This window comes from Nicotiana tabacum, chromosome 5 (genome assembly GCF_000715075.1).
Source record: "Nicotiana tabacum cultivar K326 chromosome 5, ASM71507v2, whole genome shotgun sequence".
NCBI classification, from domain to species: Eukaryota; Viridiplantae; Streptophyta; class Magnoliopsida; order Solanales; family Solanaceae; genus Nicotiana; species Nicotiana tabacum.
Genome location: NC_134084.1, coordinates 110286647 through 110310384, shown reverse-complemented (window position 1 = coordinate 110310384; position 23738 = coordinate 110286647). Strand labels below are relative to the sequence as shown.

At 41.7% G+C, this 23738-nt stretch overlaps 1 long non-coding RNA gene across 1 annotated transcript; it reads right to left on the bottom strand.

The window, feature by feature from the left end:
• Positions 1-8807: 8807 nt before the first annotated feature.
• LOC142180632 (uncharacterized) lies at positions 8808-10455 on the bottom strand. Its single transcript, XR_012709259.1, has 3 exons — positions 10318-10455; positions 9732-9788; positions 8808-9249 (listed from the first exon to the last, which is right to left on the bottom strand). It is a non-coding gene; the product is annotated as an uncharacterized LOC142180632 (long non-coding RNA).
• Positions 10456-23738: the final 13283 nt, after the last annotated feature.

The window sequence follows — 23738 nt, the reverse complement described above, 5'->3', positions numbered from 1 at the left end:
AAAAACACATAAATTTTAATGATAGTTATTAAAAATTATGAATTTGCAGTTGACGACATGGATGATTATAAAAATTATATATATATATATATATATATATATATATATATATAATTTTTACAATTAAGTTAAAAATATGAATAAAAATTATTAAAAAAACATAAAATTATTAATGATAGTTTGGTACCACTGGGCCTCAGAAAATCTAGCACGAAACCCATAAGTATATATATAATTTTTACAATTAAGTTGTTAAAAAATATGAATTTAAATTATAAAAAACACACATAAATTTTAATGATAGTTATTAAAAATTATGAATTTGCAGTTGACGACATGGATGCACCTATACATCCCGGCCCTCGGACGTCGGAGCTACTACCCCTACAGCCCCAGCATAGATCCGAGCATATATGGGGGGGGGGAGAGTTGCTTACGCAGACTTTTCGGGGCAGGAGAGTGGATTTATTGTGGGAGTTTTTGACTCCTCCCCGCGTTCTACATCCCCGTGTGGTCCATCACCTGGAGGAGATGGGATTATATAGGATCATTAGCATTGGCCGGATACAGCTCGACTATGCTTTGATCACGGCGTTGATTGAGCGGTGGCGACCGGAGACGCACACTTTCCATGCCCATCGGCGAAGCCACCATCACACTCCAGGACGTCGAGATTTTATATGGCCTGTCCACCGATGGCTTGCCAGTTTTACTGCCTGGGAACATGAGATATTTTAACCGGGCTTCATATATGGATATGCTGCACAGGCTCACGGGCTTCAGGTCCGAGGACCCAGATGTAGCAATTGGGAGTAGTCGTATGCAGTTGGTCCCCATTAGAGACCACTTGGTGCAGATCCACGATACTATCACCGACGACTCAGCGGAGGTGGATGTGGAGCAATATACGAGGCTGTTGTTGCTCCTTCTATTTGGGGGGTCTTGTTCCCGAACACTTCGGGGAACCTAGTGAGCCTTCGTTTTCTGCATCATATTGCGGACTTTGATGATACAGTCAGCTACAGTTGGGGTGGTGTTGTCCTATCTTTTTTATACAGGCAGATGTGCCGGGCATCCATGGGCACACAGAGAGACGTTTCTGGCTTTCTGCCACTTCTACAGGTGACAACTTATTCAAATAATTTGTCGTTTAGTTTCAATTCTACCTAGTTATAGTTAATCTTTTCGTCAACTTTCTGTTTTAGGTTTGGGTGTGGGAGCGATTTCTGCAACTTCGGCCACCTCTACCACAGCTACCGCCTAATGTACATATTCCTGATCTCCCTCTAGCTTGTAGGTGGGTATTGCGTCATAGACTTACACGAGAGTATCATGGCCATCATAATCTCCCTTTCTGTAGGGATGTGTTGGATTTTCTGGAGGATGCACAGGTGAATATCTAACTAAACTTACCAATTATTTTTTAACTAGGTGTTGCGCATACTAACAGTTATAGTTCATCTGGACGCCGTACAGCGAAGAGCTGATAGGTACCCTGCCAGCGTATTGCACGCACGGTCGCCATATTTGGAGGGCTTTCGTCCCTCTCACGTGCCTCGATATTGTTGAGCATCATGCCTCAGAGCGAGTATTTCGTCAGTTTGGATTTCCGCAGTCTATACCGACTCAGCCTGCATGGGATCCTTTACATTATGAGAGGGATGATAGGATGAGAGTAGATGACACATTTATTGAGTGGCTAACAGCGCAGTTGGGTATTTGGGACAGCCGAGGGGACTTGACCCCAGCTCCGCAACACTTTCCTATCGAAGTTTATATGGCATGGTACCGCACTGTTTCCCGACTTTTTATCGGGAACCCAGTTCATCAGGTAGATGGTCGATACGTCTCATACGCCGGGAGACATGAGGCTCTGGTATGTTTTCTGTTATTATCAATTACTTTAATAGTAATTTCTAGTCAAATACGTAGTTTATATTAAAAACTTTTGTGCAGGCGATTGGATTGCATACCGTATATCGTATGGGGCAGCAGATGCAGAGTTATGTCCACGACCCTGTGATCATGCAGGACTATAGTCGTCGCTTAATGGATGTGGCTGCCCAGACACTGCAGCGAGGCCGATCGGATCAGTTTGCACACCAGCCAGATTATGTTGACCCAGCCACATACCAGCGAGGTCGTGGTATGCCAAGGGGTGGTGGCCGACGAGCTGCTGCTGCTCCACGACGACCTGCTGGTGTTGGACGACGTGGTCGTGGGTGGAGAGGAGGTCCCCAGCAAAGGGGCTTTGAGGCTCCTACTGATGATGTTGCTGCTGATATGGGAGGTGGCATGCATGAGACCGACATGCCGTCTTACAGCCTTGGCATTTATGACACTCCAGGGACGTCGCAGGTGACCCCATCGGGTCAATTCTTGATCATGGGCTCGGATTTTCAAGGAGTGGAGTTGGGTAGATATTTCCCTGGCCCGTCTACCACTACTGAGTCTCGACCGATCCGAGATTTTGATAGTGGGCATCGACTGAGTTATGGCAGCTCATCACATGCGCAGGTATGAGTTTATTAGTATTAATTTTATTACTGTTTTTACTATAACTTATTTATTTTGTTTTAACTTTATTAATTTACTTTTTTAGGCTTCATGCGATGCTGCGACAGATGACTACATTCAGGATCCAGACACGATTATGGTAAGACAATATAAATTTTTGTGAATTGTTATGTAGTTTTCTATACTAAGTTTGATATTATTATGTAGCCTTCTACTGGACCTGACAGCATCACCGATACATGTCATCCTGTGCCGCATCCGGCCATAAGGAGACGACTTGATGATGATGATCCTGATAGCGTACCCGGGTGGCAGGGGATGCGCCTCAGGCCAACGGCTACTTTGAGACACACCGGATGCGGGACACATTGATTCGGTCTTCCATATTTTTGTTTTTTGGTGTAAATAATATTTTTTTGTACATTAACAACAATATTTAGTCGAATATGACAGTTACTTTTTTTTAGTTCTCATTTCGTTTTATAGTTTTTGGTATAGTAACACAACAACTTAAACTTAACTTCCACTTAAATTAAAATAAAATTTAGTACAACAAACAAGGAAAACATTACTACAACACAAACATAACAGGCCAACATAATAAAAATACATGACATATGAAAATGACACTAAACACATACACGTCAATGCTCCATCCTCAGTTGTCATTTATTCTTTGCTCCAACCACTTAAATCGTTCTTCCATTTGTTCTTTTTCTTCTTCTAACTCTTTCACTCTCGCCTTCACCTCCGCAAGTTCCCATTTATATTTTACGTTGCGTTCCTTGTGTGCTTCACAATTCCATTCTGCTCTCCATTTTTTATCTTCCACCTCCTTCAGTTTCTCCCTCATTTCTGTAATAATTCTATCTCCCTCCTTTTGTATTCTATGCTGGTATAACAACATATTATGAAATTCCTGTAATCTATCCCTGTAGCTTTCCTGATAACATGGTTCCTCAGCCCATTCATCAAATTCACAAGTAGGTTCATCGGGTTGCTTGTACAACTTGTTCATACAGCACCAATAGCGGCGTCCAACGTTAGCACCTTCCCACCCACAATACATCATGCATGGTTTTCCACATAAGCAAATTGGTGGACGACCAGGTTGAGCCATTTGTGAACTATTTGCTTATAATAAAAACCTTACTTACTTTTATGAAATATTTCTTGGGGGAAATTTTTAGCACACAAAATAACTACAATGACCCCATTATTTATAGGCTAAACAAGACACATATAGCGCCATATCTAATGGCGCTATATTAGATAGCGCCATATCTAATGGCGCCATATCATGATGTTGACGAGACGACTTTATGTCAGCCGGTCACACATATCTAATGGCGCCATATCATGATGTTTTCAGCTTTTTCAGTTCGACAAGACAAGACACACATAGCGCCATATGTATATTTTGTGTATTAAATATCATGATAGCGACAAGACAACACACATAATAAATATACCGATAATTATATTAAATTATTATTTAAATAGGTAAAAAGGTAAAGTACAAATCATAATTAACAAACAAGAAAATATTATTTCATAAATACTTAAATCGTATACATAACAACTAATTATTACAACATGAACTCATGTGTAGTTAGGTACAATAGAAGAACACCCGCCCTGAGCTTGATTATTGTTGCCACCCAAAGGACATTTTCTACAGTCGTGGCCTGTTTGCGAGCATATACTACATTTGCGTGCATATACGATATCACTAACATCCATTTGGTTCCGTATACGCGTTCTCTTCTGCACCTGTCTTTTACGCAAATAGGACTTGTTACACACCATTTTAAATGGTTCTGGGGGCCAGTAATGCTCAGAACCCACTGGTTGCAACTGACCACTATATGTGTTTAGGTATTTGGAAACACTATATTGTTGATCAATATAGTTGGTCTCCGCATAACCAACACGTTGAAAACACTTGATGGCATGTGAACAAGGCATGTGGTAGATTGACCATTTCCCACATGAGCATAACCTTGTGGATTCATTTACAGTATGTACATTATTACCCCGATTATTATGGATAGCGGTGCGAACTTCAAAAATACCTCGTTCGTTATCATATTGCAAAAAGGAATGCCAATGTGCTCGCCGTCTGTATTTCTCTAATCTCTTTATAAGAACTGGCATAAATTCAACACCCCTTTCCATCAATTCCGTTGCAGCTGCAGACCGTTGTACAAACCTCTCCGCCATCTGCTTGAACGACATACGCACCATGGCTGTGACGGGCAATACTCTTGCCGAATTTAATAACCCGTTGAAGGATTCTGACACGTTTGTAGTAAGAATTCCCCAGCGTCTGCCACCATCTGCATGCAACGTCCACTTTTCAGGATCATGTCGCATTAACCAACGATATGCTGCATCGTCTTCTTGCCTGATAGAATCCATATGCCTCCGGAATTTATGTTGTTGGTGGTCTGTTGCTGCCATCCACATCAAATCATGTAGATATTTTTTGGGATGTGCCTTCTTGAAATTGGCCTTAAAGTGCCTCACACAGTAACGGTGGTATGCATAAGGTTCTTGCCAGGAAGGAAGGTTCTCCACAGAACTTAATATACCCCCGTGCCGATCAGATATTAGACAAATACCTGAACGATGTTTGACAACGTGCTCTTTCAAGTGGTTCAAAAACATTGTCCACGTCTCTGTGCTTTCATTTGCACAAATAGCAAAGGCTAGAGGAAATATCTGTCCATTAGCATCCACAGCCACGGCTATCAATAGCTTGATATCGTACTTTCCATAGACATGAGTTCCGTCTATGGATATTACGGGCCGGCAATACGGAAAACCATCAATTGCTGGCTTAAACGCCCAAAACACGTAATTGAATATATATTCTGGTTCACCCGGACTCCGCTCAAGCTTCCATTCAATAACTGTTCCGGGGTTAAAGTGCTGCAGTGCAGCCATGTAGCTAGGCAGATATGCAAATGACTTATCCCAGTTACCATAGACTATTTCAAACGCTCTTTTGCACCCAAGATATGCCTTTCTTTTAGTAATTGTGTGGCCATATTCCTGGTAGACTGCTGTAATGCACTCTTTGATTTTATACCTTATGGACGCTTCGATGTGCGGAATAAGTACAAGAGATATCAAGTCAATATCCAAGTTGAAGTGATTCCCGTTGAAAGTGTCCATTTCGCATGTGTGGGTGGGAATGTATTTACCCACTTTCCACATACCTGTTTTCTTCTTCGACGCACGCAACATCCAATTACATGGCCAAAACCACCTGCGGCAAATAGCCTTGTATACCGTCGGACTTGACTCCGATACTTGCATCTCACGACACTCTTTAACATTGTGCATTTTACAGGCCCTGCTTACGCGTGCTTTATCAGGAAAAAGCATCCCCTTTGCAAGCACCGTTGGTCTAGACTCATCCCACATTGCTGTCAGATTTTCATCAAAATCCCTTGTGAGAGCTTCCACATCCGGCACGGCTGGCAAGTTATCAATATAAGGAATCTCCCTTGAATGAAACGGCACTTCAGACTCGTTCACTTTTCGTCTATGGGGGGCTCTCTTCAAATCCGGTCCTTCCTCCTCGTCCTCTTCATCACCATCCTCACGAGCAAATGGTGTCTCGTCTCCCGATTCATCGGCATTGTTATCGTAATCGCTGTTCTCTTCCTCACTCTGTTCATCTGCCAGATCCTGATGTAATACGTCGTTTTCGGGCAATTGAGTGAGTACGGGTAGTTCAACTTTCTCGTTTTCACTGCACATTTCAACAAAAATATAAGTTACTAAATTAATAAATGCTTTATATATGGATGTAGCTTTTCACTTACAAGTTGTAATGTGATGACATTCCATGATGGACGTTTTCAGTTAGGTGATGACTACCGGATGGGTCACTTGTAAAATTCATATTCGGCCGGTACCCCCTATTAAATAAATGAGCGTTAAAATTAATTCAATACGCAAAAATATACATAATTAACACAAATGAAAATTGAAGTTTACCACTCTTCTTGTGAATTATGGAAAGCAGGGTATAAATTATTTTTTCGCTGCTCATTCGCCGACGGTGATAAATTTAAATCAAGAAAAATTCTTTCATCTGGAACATGTCCGGCAAAAACTGATCCAGAATAACCACCCGATGACTGGGGGTTATCTCTACTATGCACAACCTCATTTTTTGGAACGTCTTCGACCTTCACGTACATCTCCAACATTGTGATTACAAGAAATTCCCGGCATTCGTCCGGAGTCCTCAAGAAATCACTCAAAGTGTCATCATCGTCGATGTTAAACTCTGAGTAAAAAGCAACCCCTTGCGGCGTAACGGAATACGGATATCTTCCGGTTACTTTGAGTATCACTGAACGTTTTCTCACACTCATTTTTTTGCATAACAACGATATCAATGTTTCGTACTCCATTGAAAGTGGCAATTTAACATTACACTTAGCAGGTAAACTGTAGCCCACAGAGTTATTCTCCATCACAACCTCACCCCCCAATATAATGATACTCTTATTCTACGTTCTTCAGACATAATGAAAAAATGCTGGAGAATATAACAACAATAGAAACCAACAAGAGTTAAAAAAAATTTGAATGAAGTTGGGGCGATTCTACGATGTTTATATAGAAAATGGCTAGCCGGGTTTTTTTTTTTTTATATAGCGCCACAAAAAGTGGCTTTATACGCATTTAAATTATTGAACCCAGACATTATTGATGGGGTCAGGTAATATACATATAGCGCCACTATTAATGGTGCTATGTAAGTTTGTCAGTATAACGCCACTAATAGTGGCGCTATACAGTAACGGTACAGTTAACGTTACTGTATAGCGCCACTATTAGTGGCGTTATATATACTTTGGTAACTTTTTTTTTACACTTATTTGAGTATTTTTAGTAAAAATAAACCATATTTTGGTTCCGCACTCCTGCATTTTCATTGGAAAATGTCAGTCTGACAATTTAAAAATTGACAACGATGATGACGATATACCGAACTTCGATAAAAGTGCTTCCCTTTAGATTGAAGCTAAATCTGTCCTCTCTGTAATTTTCTGTATTTTACTTATCATTTTTTTGAAGCCCTTTTTTCAAAAATTGATGAGTGGGGGAGTGGTAATCACAAAATTAAAAACAGACTCAGATTTGAAAAGACTTGTTGGTGCACCAAAACTAAAGTGAATATACTTAAAGAAAACTGGCAAAGACCTTTGGCGACCTGGATTAGCAGGTTTACCTGCGTTTGATTAACGAGGATGAAAGTCATATGACATGTGCATGACATGTTGCATTCTGGGTCCCAGGACGTAGGTGTTCTATTTATGAATTGTTAGAGGAAACAACAATGGAGGTATTCGACGTGGCTACCGTTAGACCGTCGATGGAAGAAGTCGTACGACAGTTAGAGGAGACCGAGAAACCGGTCTGCTTTGTACAACCCCGCTGAAACTAAGAGTGGAAGTGGTACTCCCTTTTAAAGCTCATGTTGTTGTTTCATATTATGCCTCTCTTTTTCTTAAAGGAGAGAGGGCTAAATGGTTATAGCTTTCTTACTCTTTCAACTATTTACCTTTGGCTTTGCATTGTTAGGTAAAATCTTTCCATAGATAAATTGACAATAGACAATATGTAACGTTAGATAGCAAATTGGATAATATAGTGTTCCTTTTTTTTAAATGGCTCCTGCAACTAGCACATCTTCTGCAAGACATGATTCAGAAGCAACTTTGAATGTGCTCCAAATTTTAGGTTGTGTGGGGTCAAAAAAGATTTTATTTTCTCCATCATTTTTATGACATGATGATAGTCCCTTAAACATAAAGCTGACCGGTTTAAGCTTCTAAGGAAACTGCCACAAAAGTTAATCGAAGCCCAACACAACTGGATTCATAGACAGTAAAGGGCCACTGGGGGACTGCGTAAAAATAGCACGGGCTAGCCAGTTTTTGGACTGGTTAGTCATTGGATTGAATTGAATTTGAATCTAGAGGAAACTAAAATTTTAACTAGAAAATCCCCACAGACGGCGCCAAATTGTTTGACTCAAAAGATATTAAAATCTTTTTGAACAAATCAATCAAGGATGAAAGGTCAAATCCTAGTTAAAGATAATTAACTCTAGATCCGAGATGAATGATATGAATAGAAAAAACATAGCCGAGTATAAATATTGGCCGTGATTATGGCCAGATTTAATGGCATAAAGAAAGATGCATTAAGTAACATTAAATGGCAATAAAATGTAAATAAAGGAAAAGATTCACCAAATCTTGAGTGGAGTGGATCTTCTTTCATTTGATAAAGACAAATGATAACATATACAAGAACCTTAAGACCCTTTTTAGATCTGATGAAGGTCTGGGATCACAGATCCTCTAATCTCTTTAAAGAGGTATGTTTACATATTTTTTAGAGAGAGGGAGATGGAGCCCGAGCACCCCTTTTGGAAGTCCTCTTTTCCTATTTATAAGGGGTATCCTTAGAAAATCTTTAAAAAGTACAATTAGAGGGAATATTCAGTAGAATATTTCCTTTGAGGATTCCAAAGCAAACTAGCTATTTCATCACTGTCCGACCTCGACCTTATTGGTGACTGTCCGATCTCGGCTATTGGTGACTGTCCGACCTTGGCTATTGATGACGTCCGACCTCGGCCTGTCCGACCACGACCTTATATCTCAGCGTGAAGAATTTCTCTGATCTAATTTTGACCTATACAACACGCAACATAAAATCCCTCAAGATAGCACCAATTAGAGAAGAGATCGTATAATTTCCCATGTCAGTACTCTTATCAATTTGAAGCATTTTGCAAGTTCAAGTTATATAAGTGCATAAAATCTCTCCTCTCTTCTAGTAATTCAGAAACTTGATGTAAGCACATGAATTGTGCAGCTATTTCCAAAGCAATTTTCGCTGATCGCATTGACTTAAGGTTACCAGGAGTTCGAACAAGCAAGAACACCAAACAAAGTGGCAAACCATTAAAAGTGAGAAATGCAAATAATGAAGTCGTAAACATATCAATCAAATAGGAGACTCAACACAACCTCCGCGTAGGAGCAACTATGACTATTCTATCCAATAACTTTGAAACGCTAATATGAAACTAAAATACGCAAACTTCACTGCATTTAGCAACAAATCAAACAGAAATTCAAGGATAAAATCTGACCCAAAGCTTCATTGCTCACCTGTTAATCAAGCTGAGTGTTTCTTTTCCATGTTCTCCACTTGATTATCCCTTAATCCTGATAAAAGAAAAGAAATGCAATACCTGAAGAAGATATAAAAGAAGAGGAAGAGAGAGATACAGGGTAAAAGAAAGAGAGATATTGATAGACAACAACAGATATCACTAAAGGTGAAAGAAATTAGTAAATGCTAATTTTACTGAAAGTGAAATGAAAGACTGTCATTCTACCGGCATTCTACCGGTATCATCCCAATAAGGCCTACCAATCATCATCAATTGCTCAAAGAAAGCAAAATTTTTATCAGAATTATAAAGTAAAGCATCCTTCTTTGGGTAAATAGCAGTGTTCCAACACCGAAATCACTAAATTAAACAGAGAAACTTTGATAATGCCTAATAGTCCATTACAACCACATAACAAACTGCTACTTACATGGTAGCTAGGTTGGTACATATAGTATGAGAAATTAGTAATGAAAATTGAGCAAATCTAAGTTAACAACTAGGGCACAAACTAAATACTAAAAAAAATTAGTCTAAATACAAAGAACAAAAATAGAAGGAAAAAAAGATAAAAACCCAACCTAGGGCTCGGTATTTGTAAAAATGCTGGAAATTAGCGAGGTTGATGAGAGATGAGGTTCCTGATCCAGATACAAAATTAAAGCCATCTACATCGAAGCAAATAAAAACTAGATGGAAAAGCATATATATATATATATATATATATATATATATATATATATATATATATATGAATTAGAATAAAAAGGTGATGGTGACTTGCCATGATGAAGGCGCCACCGGTGGTCGGATGATAGTCAATAAGGGAATTGGGTTAAACAAAAATAGAATAAAAAGTAATATCTAGACGGCGGCTGAATTAGAGTTGAATTTAGTGGGTACTTTTTGTGGTTTACAAGGAAGAAATGGGTGAGCGGGAATGAAAGTTAAGAGGAAAAATGTTGGAGGGAATATAAAATACTAAAAGTTGGATTTCTATTAAACTTTTAATGGCTATGTCTTTCAATTGCCACTGTAAGTGTATCTATTCCTGGCAATTAATCTATTGCCAGTAATATTTGAGTGTCGGGAGTCAATTAGCGGCAAATCACTTATTGCCACTAAATAATAGCCGCTATTAGTAATTTTTGTAGTAGTGTCACAATGTTGACTGCAGTGATATGTTTTAGTATTTTGGTCATAACTTTCTATACATATGTCCACATTGTGATTTCTTTACCTTTCGGGAAACTAGACACGAAGGTCTACAACTTTCGTTTTTGAATCATCTCAAAATTCCTTGTAGATCAAAAGATATAGGCTTTCGAAGTCAAACAAGTGAAATCCTTCCTCACCGCTGACCGCACAAAAAGGAGTGCGGCCGCAAAGGCCCCTCCGCGGTTAGCACAAAATCAATGCGGTCAGCACTGGTGGGTTCCGAGATCTGCAACATCTCTGGACCTGCAACATCTATGTTTTAAGCTTAAAATATCTCGGAACCTACCCGAAACTCACTTTAGCCCTCGGGACATCAAACCAAACGTGCATACTAACTCAAAAACATTATATGGACCTACTCGTGCGATCACATCATCAAAATAACATGTAAAATCATGAATTAAACCTCAAAACTCAACATTTTCATCAAGAACTCTCAAAGTTCATAACTCTTCAACCGGAAGTCCAACTCACGTAAAATAAACTCCGTTTTTCACCAAATTTCACAGTTATCTTTTAAATACTATAACAAGTTTGTACCTTGCTCCGGAACCAAAATAGGGGCCCGATACCAATGGTTTCAATATTAATTCTTTTCTTCATTTCTTAGATAATTCCGCAAAACAATTTCTTTCAAAAATTGATTTCTAAGGCTTGAGACTTCGAAATTCATTTTCGGGCATATGCCCAAATCCCATATTTTACTACGGACCTCCCGAGATCATCGGAACACAGCAAAATGTTGACCAAAGTCAACCAAAAATCAAATTTTTAACTTTAGAAATTTCTATTTCTCATCTTTTCACATAGAAGGCTCTCCGGATATGGGTCCGGATCACGCACGTAAATCAAGGTGAGGTAAAAAGGAGGTTTTTAGGCCTCGAAACATTGAATTTACTTGTAACACAAGTGATAACCCTTTTGGGTCATCAAATTCTCCACCTCTAAAACAATCGTTCGTCCTCGAACGGATATAAGAAGGAAGTACCTGAGTCGAGAAAAAGATAGGGATAACGGCTCTACATATCGGACTCAAACTTCCAGGTCGATGCCTCAGCAGGCTGACCTCTCCACTGAACACGAACCGAAGGGAAACTCTTCGATCTCAACTGATGAACCTGCCGGTCTAGAATAGCTATCGGCTCCTCCTCGTAGGACAAGTCCTTGTCCAACTGGACAGTTCTGAAATCTAACACGTGGGATGGATTGTCGTGATACTTCCGAAGCATGGACACATGGAACACTAGATGCACGACTGATAAGTTCGGCGGCAACGCAAGTCTGTAAGCCACCTCTCCAACTCGTTCAAGAATCTCAAATGGGCTAATGAACCTAGGGCTAAGCTTGCCCTTCTTCCCAAATCTCATCACGCTCTTCATAGGTGACACTCGAAGCAATACCCGCTCACCGACCATGAAGGCCAAATCATGAACCTTACGGTCAGCATAACTCTTTTGCCTGGACTGAGCAGTACAAAGCCTATCCTGAATAATCCTGACCTTGTCCAAGGCATCCTGTACTAGATCCATACCCAATAACCGAGCCTCTCCTGGCTCAAACCATCTAGCCAGCGACCGACACCGCCTACCATACAAAGCCTCATAAGGAACCATCTGAATACTAGACTGGTAGCTGTTGTTGTAGGCAAACTCTGCTAAAGGCAAAAACTAATCCCACGAGCCTCCAAAGTCAATGACACACGCTCGGAGCATTTCCTCCAAAATCTGAATAGTACGCTCGGACTGCCTGTCCGTCTGAGGATGAAATGCTATGCTCAACTCAACCTGTGTGCCCAACTCTCGCTGAACTGCCCTCCAGAAATGTGAGGTAAACTGTGTACCTCGGTCCGAAATGATAGACACGGGCACACCATGAAGATGAACAAGCTCCCAGATATAGATCTCAGCTAACCTCTCGGAAGAATAGGAGACTGCCACAGGAATGAATGCGCTGACTTGGTCAGCCTATCAATAATAACCCACACTGCATCAAACTTCCTCCGAGTCTGTGGGAGTCCAACAACGAAATCCATAGTGATCCGCTCCCACTTTCACTCGAGAAGCTCAATCCTCTGAAATAAACCACTAGGCCTTTAATGCTCGTACTTAACCTACTGACAATTCAAACACCGAGCCACATATGCAATGATATCCTTCTTCATCCTCCTCCACTAATAATGCTGCCGCAAATCCTGGTACATCTTAGCGGCGCCCGGATGAATAGAGTACCGAGAATTATGGGCCACCTCTAAAATCAACTCTCGAAGCCCATCCACATTAGGCACGCAAACTCGACCCTACAGTCCCAAAACTCCATCGTTTCATAATGTAACCTCCTTGGCACCTCTGTGCTGCACCGTGTCCCTAAGGACACACAAATGAGGATCATCATACTGCCGATCTCGAATACGCTCCAACAATGAAGAACGAGTGATTGTGCAAGCTAACACATGGCTGGGCTCAGAAACATCCAACCTCACGAACTGATTGGCCAAAGCCTGAACATCCAAAGCAAGCGGTCTCTCACCGACCGGAATATAAGTAAGACTGCCCATACTGACTGACTTCCTACTCAAAGCATCGGCCACCACATTGGCCTTTCCCCGATGGTATAAGATGGTGATATCATAGTCCTTTAATAGCTCCAACCACCTTGTCTGCCTCAAATTAAGCTCTTTCTGCTTGAACAAATACTGCAAACTCTTGTGATCCGTGAACACCTCACATGCCACACCATACAGGTAATGCATCAAAATATTCAACGCGTGAACAATGGCTGCTAGCTCCAAATCATGAACCGGATAATTCTTCTCATGAATCTTCAACTACCGTGAAGCATAGGCAATGACCTTGCCCTCATGCATCAACACCGCACCAAGTCCAATACGAGATGCATCACAATAAACCGTATAAGGCCCTAAACATGTAGGCAAAACCAACATCGACGTCGTAGTTAAAGTTGTCTTGAGATTCTGAAAGCTCGCCTCACACTCGTCTGACCACCTGAATTGGGCGCCCTTCTAGGTTAACCTGGTCATCGAGGCTGCGATAGATGAAAACCCCTCCACAAACCGACGATAGTAGCGAGCCAATCCCAAGAATCTCCGGATCTATGTAGCTGATGCTGGTCTAGGCCAGTTCTTGACTGCCTCTATCTTCTTTAGATCTACCTGAATACCCTCTACTGATACAACATGACCCAGGAATGCAACTGAACTCAACCAGAACTCGCACTTCGAAAACTTGGCATATAGTTGACTGTCTCTCAAAGTTTGGAGAACCACTCTAAGATGCTACTCATGGTCCTCCTGGCTGTAGGAATAGATCAAAATATAATCAACGAAGACTATCACGAATGAATCCAAGTAAGGATTGAACACTCGGTTCATCAAATCCATAAAAGTTGCTGAGGCATTTGTCAACCCGAATGACATCACCAAGAACTCATAATGCATGTACCGAGTGCGGAAAGCTGTCTTAGGGACATCAGATGCGCTAATCCTCAACTGATGGTAGCTGGATCTCAAGTCGATCTTAGAAAACACTTGGGCACCCTGAAGCTGGTCAAACAAATCATCGATCATCGGCAATAGATACTTAATCTTGATTGTAACCTTGTTCAACTGCCAGTAATCTATACACATTCTCATCGACCCGTCATTCTTCTTAACAAACAATATCGGCTCACCCCAAGGAGAAACACTAGGTCTAATGAAACCTTTTTCAAGCAAGTCTTGCAACTGCTCCTTCAACTCTTTCAACTCGGGCGGGGCCATACAATACGGCAGGATAGAAATGGGCTGAGTGCCTGAAGCCAAATCAATGCAAAAATTAATATTCCTATCGGGTGGCATACCCACCAGGTCTGAAGGAAATACCTTAGGGAACTCACGAACTACTAGCACTGAATCAATAAAAGGGACTTCAGCGCTAGAATTACGAACATATGCTAAATAAGCCAAACACCCCTTCTCGACCATATGCCGAGCTTTCATATATGAGATAACACTACGGGTAGAATGGCCAAGAGTCCCTCTCCACTCAAGCTGAGATAGACCCGGTAAGGCTAAGGTCACAGTCTTGGCATGACAATCCAAGATAGCGTGGTAAGGTGATAACCAGTCCATCCCCAATATGACATCAAAATCAACTATGTCCAGCCGTAATAAGTCTACTCGGGTCTCAAGACCCCCAATCACAACTACACAAGAGCAATGAACACGATCTACTACAATAGAATCACCCACCAGTGTAGAAACATAAACAGTAGCACTCAAAGAATCGCTAGGCATGACCAGATACGACGCAAAATAAGATGACACATAAGAGTATGTAGACCCTGGATCAAACAGCACTAAAGCATCCCTACTATAAACTAGAACCACACATGTGATAACTGCATCGGAAGCCTCAGCCTCAGGCCTGGCTGGAAGAGCATAACATCGGGGCTGGGCCCCACCACCCTGGACTACATTTCTAGGACGGCCTGCAACTGGTTGGCCTCCACCTCTAGCAGCCCGAGCTCCACCTCTAACACCTCTACCTCCTCTACCTCCACCTCTGGCTGGCTGGGCAGGCTATGGAACACTTGGTGCCTGAACTATGGCATGGGAACTCGGATGCTGAGAGTTGCTCGATGCTCGAGGATAATATCTAGCAATGTGCCTCGTGTTGCCACAAGTAAAATAAGCCCTCGGCTGCTGGGGTTGATGACCCTGAAAACTATGAAGCGGAGGTGCACTGATAGGAGCTGGTGATGCACTGTAGGACTGCTGATCGGAATACTGCATGTGAGAACCACGGCCACCTGGGGCACTGTGAGAAGCCTGAAGTGCTGACTGAAAAGGCCTAGGAGAATGGCCTCTACCAAAAGAAGTAGTGCCTCCAGACGAGGCACCACTAAATCTGCTTGAATGACGAGGCCTCTTGTCAGACCCCTGACCACCTCCCTACGACAGAACTATCTCAACTCTCCGGGCCACAATGGCCGCCTCCTGGAAAGAAATCTCACTCCCTGTCTCCTTATCCATCTAAAGTCGAATAGGCTGAATAAGTCCCTCAATGAACCTCTTCACAGTCTCTCTCTCGGTAATAAGTATGATAAGAGCATGACGGGCCAAGTCGATGAATCTAGTCTCGTACTGAGTGACGGTCATAGAACCCTACTGGAGACGATCGAACTACCTCCGGTAGATCTCTCTCTAAGTGATAGGGAGAAACTTCTCCAGAAATAGCTGAGTAAACTGCTCCCAAGTCAAAGCTGGCGATTCGGCTGGTCTAGCCAAGCAATAATCTCTCCACCAAGTATTGGCAGATCCAGATAAGTGAAAAGTAGCAAAGTTGACCACATTGGTCTCCACTATCCCCATGTTCCTGAGAACCTCATGACATCTGTCTAGATAATCCTGGGGATCCTTAGAAGATGCACCGCTGAAAGTAGTAGTGAAGAGCTTGGTGAACCTGTCCAATCTCCACAAAGCACCAACATACATAGCTGCTCCATCATCGGTATGAGCCACCAAACCCGGCTAAACTACTCCAACTAGCTGAGCTACTGGAGTCTGGAACTGGGGAGCCACCTGCTCCGGAGTATGAGTAGCAGGAGTCTAGACTCCTCCTCCAGCCTGAGAGACGGCTGGTGCTATAGGAAGCAAGCCTTCCCGGGTGACACTCTCCATAAGTCCCACTAGATGGACTAGAGCATCCTAGAGTACTGGGGTAGCAATAAACCCCTCTGGGACCTGACCTAGGCCCATCAGAACTACCTGGGTTGGAACCTCATCATCAAAGTCAACCTGAGGCTCCGCCGCTGGTGCTGCTGCTCTGGGCTGAGCTCTTCCCCTACCTCGGCCTCTAGCACGGCCTCGCCCTTTGCCCCTCGTGGGAGCTACTACAGGGGGCTCGGGCTGTTGATCGGTGGATAAGGAGCGTGTGTTCTCTCCATCTGCGAAAGAACAAAGTAAAAATTCAATTAGCATTGAGAAACAAAACCGCACGACATGAAAGAATTGATGTGAAGTTTTTCCTAACTCTGTAGCCTCTGGAGGATAAATACAGACGTCTCCGTACCGATCCCTCAGACTCTACTAAGCTTGTCTGTGAATTGTGAGACCTATGTAACCTAGAGCTCTGATACCAACTTGTCACGACCCGGATTTCCCACCCTCGGGAGTCGTGATGGCGCCTACGAGTGAAGGCTAGGCAAGCCAACCAATTAAACTATTTGCCTTGTTTCCATTTTTAATACGATAGCAGTTAAGAGCCAACAATTAGATAACAACAGAATTGAATAAGCGGAAGGCTGCATTTCAAAGTTTTAATAATACTGCTAATACATTTCCATAACAAATCTACCCAACACTGGTGTCACAACTTCAGATATTGTCTAGGAGTACTACAAATAAAGTTCTGAAAGAAATAAATACAACACTATCTCTGGAAATACATGAAAGAAACAGGAATAGTAGATAGAAGGAGACGCCAAGGCCTGCAGACGCCTGCAGGACTACCTCGGGTTGCCTGATGAACAAGAAATAGCAATCTCACTGCGGTCCGAAATCTACAGCACTGGGATCTGCACAAAAGAGTGCAGAGTGTAGTATCGGTTAAACTGACCCCATGTGCTGGTAAGTGCCTAGCCTAACCTCGGCGAAGTAGTGATGAGGCTAGGACCAGACTACCAAATAAACCTGTGCAGTTAAATCATATATAGAGAAAATAGAAGCAGATAATTATGACTAAAGTTGGGCAGGGGAAACATGCTGCGTGGAGTAACAGGTAACAACAGAACAACAATAGATAAATGTAAGGAATGCTATAAATCAATTACCAGCAAAGATAAGGAAATAAGAAGAACAAGTACACATGTAATACTGTAGCAGGCGTGCAACCCGATCCTACCTTATATAGTGCTATTGCAGGCGTGCAACCCGCTCCCATTTCATATTGTACTGTTGCAGGCGTGCAACCCGCTCCTATTTCATATATTACCGTTGCAGGCATGCAACCCACTCCCATTTCATATATTTACCGTTGCAGGCATGCAACCCGCTGCCATTTCATATATTTCCGTTACAAGCGTGCAACCCGCTCCCATTTCATATGTTACTGTTGCAGGCGTGCAACCCGCTCCCTTTTTATTTATCAATACCAATCATAACAGAATTCCGGCAAAGGAACAATAATATAGCAACAACATCTCGACAATGGAATAATACTATAACAACAACATCCCAGCACGGGAACAATAATATTACAACAACATCCTGGCAAAGGAACAACAATATGACAACAACATCCCGGCAAGGGAACAATAATGATAATCCTCGTATGAAACACAATAAACCTCAACGGAGTCACAACAATTATAATACAAAACTTACGGGCAAGGTTGACACCGACGTATAGATACTCGTCACCATGCCTATACGTCGTACTCCATAATTAGCACATAGCAAATAAGACACAACTTCTAATTCCTCAAGCTAAGGTTAGATCAAACACTTACCTCGATGCCACGAACATAATTCAAGCCTCAACTATCGCTTTACCTCTTGATTCCACTACCAACTCGCTCGTATCTAGCCACAAGTTACTTAATAATATTAATAAGTGCTAATCGTTTCTAATGCATGGAAATAAGTTTTCTAAAGTTTTTTCCAAAAAGTCAAAAAGCGTCCCCGGGCCCACATGGTCAAAACCCGAGGTTCGAACCAGAACCCGATTACCCATTCCCCCACGAACCAAAATGTATAATTTGTTTTGAAATCGGACCTCAAATCGAGGTCCAAATCCCCAAAATTTGAAAAACCTTGGTTCTACCCAAAACACACAATTTCTCCCATGAAAATCATTAATTCTAGGATGAAATCTTGTAAAAAGAAGTTAAGGAGTAAAGAAAATGAGATAAAAATTACTTACTAATGTTTTGGAGAAGAAAGGTTGTTTGAAAAATCGCCTCTTATGTTTTTTGGATTTTGAAAACTGAAAAATAACTGAAAATTCTGTTTAAATATACCCCTCTCAAACCCCCTATGCGGACGGCACAAAAAGGAGTGCGGCCGCGGAGCACACAATGTTGACTGCAGTGACATGCTTTAGTAATTTAGCCATAACGTTCTCTATAGATGTCCAAATTGTGATTTCTTTACCTATATGGAAACTAGACATGAAGGGCTACAACTTTCGTTTTTGAATCATCTCAAAATTACTTGTAAATCAAAAGATATAGGCTTAAGAAGTCAGACCAGTGAAATCCTTCCTCACCGCGGACCGCACAAAAAGGAGTGCGGCCACAAAGGCCCCTCCGCGGTCAGCACAAAATCAATACGGTCAGAACTGGCGGGTTCAGAGATCTGCAACATCTCTGGACCTGCAACAGCTATGTTTTAAGCCTAAAATATCCCGGAACCTACCCGAAACTCACCCGAGCCCTCGGGACTTCAAACCAAACGTGCATACTAACTCAATAACATCATATGGACCTACTCGTGCAATCACATCATCAAAATAACATGTAAAATCATGAATTAAACCTCAAAACTCAAAATTTTCATCAAGAACTCTCAAAGTTCATAACTCTTCAACCGGAAGTCCAACTCACGTCAAATAAACTCCGTTTTCACCAAATTTCACAGTTATCTTTTAAATACTATAACAAGTTTGTACCGAGATCCGGAACCAAAATACGGGCCCGATACAAATGGTTTCAAACATTAATTCTTTTATTCATTTCTTCGATAATTCCGCAAAATAATTTCTTTCAAAAATTGATTTCTAAGGCTTGGACCTTAGAATTCATTTCCGGGCATACGCCTAAGTCCCATATTTTACTGCAGACCTCCCGGATCGTCGGAACACGGATCCAAGACCGTTTGCTCAGAATGTTGAACAAAGTCAACCATAAATCAAATTTTTAACTCTAGAAATTTCTATTTCTCATCTTTTCACATAGAAGGCTCTCCAGATATGGGTCCGGACCACGCACACAAATCAAGGTGAGGTGAAAAGGAGGTTTTTAGGCCTCGGAACACTGAATTTACTTGTAACACAAGTGATGACCCTTTTGGGTCATCACATATATAATTGGTGCAACCGGGCTGCAAATATCGAGCCTGGAACCCATATATGAATACTTAATAATTAAATCTTGTATAATTATAAAAATTAATTATTTAATTTACAAACAAACATATAAAATTATAAAACTAACATGTAAAATAATAAAACTAACACATACAAGAATTCAGGATATCTTGGTGCTACTGGGCCTTAAATATCGAGCCTGGAACCCATATGTGAATACTTAATAATTAAATCTTGTATAATTATAAAAATTAATTATTTAATTTACAAACAAACATATAAAATTATAAAACTAACATGTAATTAATGTTGTTTAATTTACAGTAGACGACATGGAGGTTCCGCCTATGCATCCCAGACCTTCCAACGATGAGCTACTATCTTTACAGGGCGATCATAGGTCCTCGGTGCCACTGGGCTCCAAATATCGAGCCTGAAACCCATATGTTAATACTTATTTATAACAACTTATTATTTAATTTTAAAACTAACATATAAAATTATAATAAAACTAACACATAGAAAAATTTAGGATATCTTGGTGGTACTGTGCCTCAAATATCGAGCTTGGAACCCTTATGTGAATATTTAATTATAAAATTAATTATTTAATTTACAAACTAGCATATAAAATTATAATAAAACTAACACATAGAAAAATTCAGTATATCTTGGTGCTACTGACCTCAAATATCGAGTCTGGAACCCTTATGGGAATACTTATTTATAACAACTTATTATTTAATTTTAAAACTAACCTATAAAATTATAATAAAACTAACACATAGAAAAATTTAGGATATCTTGGTGGTACTGGGCCTCAAATATCGAGCCTGAAACCCTTATGTGAATATTTAATTATAAAAATTAATTATTTAATTTACAAACTAGCATATAAAATTATAATAAAACTAACACATAGAAGAATTCAGGATATCTTCGTGCTACTGACCTCAAATATCGAGCCTGGAACCCTTATGTGAATACATCATAAATAAATATTGTATAATTATAAAAATTAATTATTTAATTTTGAAACAAACATATAAAATTATAAAACTAACATGTAATTAATGTTGTTTAATTTACCGTAGACGACATGTAGGTGCCACCTATTCATCCCGTACCTTCCAGAGATGAGCTACTCTCGTTACAGGGCGATCATTGGTCCGCCCACATATGGGAGGGTGAGTTACTGACCTAGACTCTCCGCGCCAGGAGAGTGGATGACATGTGGGACTTTCTGCATGACAGAGTTCTCCATGCCCGTGTAGTCACACGCCTGCGAGAGATAGGTTTCGATAGAATTTTGGAGATCGGGCGGCTACAGCTCGATTGGCCTTTAGCCACGGCCCTGATAGAGCGGTGGAGACCGGAGACGTACATTTCACCTGCCCATTGGCGAGGCCACCGTCACACTGCAGGACGTGGAGGTTTTATATGGGTTGCCCGTTGATGGACTGGTCGTTAGTCTACCACCTGGCATGAGAGAGATGACACGTGTGTAGTACCTGGACATGCTGCAGTGGCTCACTGCTTTCTGGCCAGATGATGAGAATGTACTACATGGGACCAGTCATTTTTCGTTGATTACTATTCGACTGTGGTTAGAGGCATTATATCCTCAAATCGATGGCGATACACTAGATTATCATGTTGACCGGTATATGAGGTTGCTGCTACTCCTGTTGTTTGGAGGGGTCTTGTTCCCGAACACTTCGGGGAACCTAGTCAGCTTGAGATTTCTTCATCAATTTGAGCGGCTAGATGATTTACCCCAGTACAGCTGGGGCTCTACTGTTCTCGCCTACTTGTACAGACATATGTGCAGGGCGAGCATGGGCACCCAGCATGAGATTTCTGGATTTTTTCCGCTACTACAAGTGACAACATATTCGAATACTCTATTCATTTTAACATACCTAGTAAAAATATATTTTAAATTTTACGTCAACTTTTTATGTTAGGTTTGGGCCTGGGAGAGGTTCCTGTAGTTGCAGCCACCTCTACCACCATTAGATCTGGATGTACCACCAGAGTTGCTCCCACTAACTAGGAGGTGGGTTCTCCGGCGGGGACATACGCGCGAGTAGGAGGCCCGGCATAATCTCTCCTTGTACAGGGATATATTGGATTTGCTAGATGGCACACATGTAAATATATATCCAAGCTTATGTGTCATTGCTTCAAGCACATGTTGCATATACTGACGTTTTCTGTTCTTCCTCAATAGTTCATCTGGACGCCATACAATGACGCAGTGTTAGTTGGCTTGCCCTGTTATTGCTCGGTCGGCCGACTTATGTGGGGCTCTTATGTCCCATTGTTCTACTTTGATATTGTGGCGCATCATGCTACCAAGCAGGTACTTCACCAGTTTGGCAGGCCGCAGATCATACCGATACCACCCACCTAGGAGACCACACATTACCAGCGGGATGATTGTACAAGGGTGGACGATACATATTTGGCATGGCTACAGGATCAGATATTTACTTAGGACCAGCAATTTCACATGATTCCTCACCTCCCCTTCTCCGAGACGGAAGGATACTAAGCATGATTATATGCCCTGGTACCGCGGCGTTACCCGACTTTTCATCGGGAACCTCATTCATCGAGCTGGCGGCCGGTACGTTCCATACACCGAGAGGCACGAGGCACTGGTATATTATTTGGTATTCTTACTTATAACTGTGATATAGCGTTCTGTAATTTATATTTTACATATTGTGCAGGCTATTGGTCTACATTTAGTCCACCAGTTAGGACTGCAGATGGAGCAGCATGTCGGCGATCCTACGGTCTCTTTGCAGGAGTATGGCTGGTAGGTTACAGAGCTGGCTACCCAGACACTGCATCAAGCCAAAGAGGATGAGCGCTTAGAGCACATCCCTGCTTATATGGCGCTAGAGCACTACCATCGAGATAGGCCTATCCCACGAGTGAGGGGACAACGAGGCAAGGTTGTCCCACGAGGCAGGGGTGCCCCATGGGGTAGTGGGGGCCGGCGAGGAGGTGATCCCCAACAAGTGGACATTGAGGCACCTGTTCAGGCACCTGATGAGGATGTTGGAGCTGATCTGCCGAGTGACCTCCATCAGCCAGACGAGCATCCCAGCAACATGTCGTCGTACAGTCTTCAGCTGGCGCTGACTCCAGCAACATCACCGGTGACCCTGTCAGATCCATTGTTGATCATGGGCATGAGCATTACCAGAGATTGAGAGCAGTTCTTTTCAGGCCCATCGACCGCTACTAAGGATCGGCCAAGCCTAGATGTGGATGGTGGATACCGGCTGAGTTATGGCTCATCGTCGATGGGTGTTGTAGATATTTCACAGGCACATGTATATTTGTATTACTATTAAATTTAAATTTGTTTTTATCTCATTGATTCACCATAAATAACTTTATAATTTTCTTATTAAGGCTTCATCCCAGCCCGTCACGGAGGCCACTTTGTGCGATGCTGAGCAGAATGCGACAGATGCTTATATTCAGGAGCCCGATGAGACCATGGTAATAAATGTTTTTTGACTTAACACGTACATTACTAATATTTATTTTCATATACTGAACTGACATATTCTTTTGTAGGTTGCTGATGGACCGACGACCCCTTCTACCGATCCTGCCAGCACTAATGATGATCATGCTGCAGCGCATCCTGCTATAAAGAGGCGACATGATGAGGATGA